The sequence below is a fragment of the Pteropus vampyrus genome, unplaced genomic scaffold (genome assembly GCF_000151845.1).
Source record: "Pteropus vampyrus isolate Shadow unplaced genomic scaffold, Pvam_2.0 Scaffold597, whole genome shotgun sequence".
Lineage (NCBI taxonomy): Eukaryota > Metazoa > Chordata > Mammalia > Chiroptera > Pteropodidae > Pteropus > Pteropus vampyrus.
The window spans coordinates 61,488-63,557 of record NW_011889378.1 but is presented as its reverse complement, the minus strand read 5'-3'; the positions used below and the strand labels follow the sequence as shown (position 1 = coordinate 63,557).

General features: G+C 56.4%; 1 gene segment (V, D, J or C); it reads left to right on the top strand.

Moving 5' to 3' along the window:
* Window positions 1-2,070, top strand: part of LOC105308609 — a 20,055-nt gene that overhangs the window by 16,778 nt on the left and 1,207 nt on the right.

Genomic DNA, 2,070 nt, shown 5'->3' with positions numbered 1-2,070 from the left:
GGAGGATCTTGCTGGGTTTTCCCCCTTCTCTGAGCATTATTTGAGATGTCCCTTCCCCATGACACCCGTGTCACCAGGCTGATTTCTTTCCTGGGAACTAAATGCTCATGCAGTTGCGGGCGTCTCATCCCCACAACAAACCTTCCAGGTGAGAGAGACTCAGCCTCCCGATCCATCAATCTGGAGCCCTGGCCTTCACGAGCACCGGACCAGGTCACTCACAGTGTCTCCCCGGCATAATCACCGACCAAGGACTGTCTCACTGGTCCTGGAAACACAGGGCCTGTCTGTGCAGCTGGAGCAGAGTCCATCACATGCTGACCACATGGCTGAGAGATCTGGGTCCACAGAGGAGAGGAGAGGAAAGATGGTTTCCCTAGTTGGCCCCTCCATGTGCATCGATCTGCCCTCCATCCTCATCCTCAGTTCATGCTGGGTGTGGCACTGTGGACACTGGGAGCTGAGCAGGGCACGCAGGCCAGCTGGCGCCTGTCTCACAAAGTTCCAGATCTGCCTCCCTGACCATTGCATTGTTCTGAAAAAGATCAGACTCCGAAAAAGCCCAGGCACTTCCATCAGTGAGGCTACGATCTAAAATTCAGTAGTCTCAGAAAAGGTCGAATGCAGCATAGCTTCCATGTCTGGCCGCCTTCTGCCACGGGGAGCAACATGGGTGCAACAGGTTTATCAGCTGCAGTGACAGCATTGTCCACCCTCACCTGGGCAACTCTCCTCCACCTGCCCTTCTCTCAGTGGGGACAGTCCCAGAGGTCTAGCTAATGAATCTCTGGCCACATATTCTGATTCTGGTACCTTCCCGTCTCATCACCAAGTAAGTGCTCCCCCAGGTCACCTCAGGGTCATTGCTGAGAATCTTCATGGCAGGCGTCCCGGACCCAGGTGGTGCTGTCACGGTCACTCTCGTCTTCTGTGTCCTGGAGGCTGGGATCAGCGTGAGCCTGATTCAGAAATGTAGAGATCTGACTCATACACATACGACACAGACTCGTGTGCCATGTTTAATTCAGTTCACACACTAACAAGAAGACCGGTTGCGAGGTGAAGCTTGGTCAAGGAGCAGGTGTGAAACAAAGTGCCGTGAGTCTCTGGGGGGGACACGGAACCAGCAGTTCGTGTGCTGGAGACACACGGCTCGATCTAACAAGGAGGAATTACACCGAAGGGAAGAACCGCGTCCCGCACAGAAGGGGACTCGCCTCCACGGGGACGGTCACTGCTCTGTATTGTCCTGATCCATGAGGAGTTTGTACAAGAGACACCACCTCTGTCCTGACCACAGAACAGCCAAGGAATCTGTGGTCAGACTCACCCTGAGGACTCTGAATAGAGCATAGAGACTGCCCTCAGGTGATGGGAGGCCACATAAGGGGACATGAGGCCTGGCCCTTAGTCAGGGGGAGATAGACAGAGCCTTAGGGAACAGGAGCTGTTTCTGATGGGCTCTAGTCACCATGTCACAGAGTGATGCATCTGGGGCTGGGCACCAGGGGGCACTCAGTGACTGTTTCTGTGGAGTCTGGGGGACCCCAGCTGAGTCAAACCACCTGGCACTGCCTGGAGCCCTCTATTCAGGGCTCACAGATGTGACAACCTCGCCCCACAGGCCCCACACAGCCCTGCCCCTGCCTACCCCTTACACCGTCAGTGAGAGGGGTCTGAACAAGGGCCCAGTGAGGGATCAAAAAGCTGGGGGTCTCATTTGCATGAGTGGACCCTCCCTCTGTCAGAGCTTGAAGAGAGGAGGGAGAGACTTGGGGGAAGCTCTGCTTCAGCTGTGGGGACACAGAAGGCAGGACGCGGTGATCATCTCCACCATGGCCTGGTCCCCTCTCCTCCTCACCCTCCTCGCTCACTGCATAGGTGATTGGATATGAGGACAGGGCAGGGGACCCTCGGAGGCCACACAGGGCCCTACTCCCTCCCCTTGTCTCTAGACCCAGCATCACCATCTCTGTATCTCTCCCTCTTCCAGGCTCCTGGGCCCAGTCTGTGCTGACCCAGCCGTCCTCAGTGTCTGGGGCCCCGGGACAGAGTGTCACCATCTCCTGC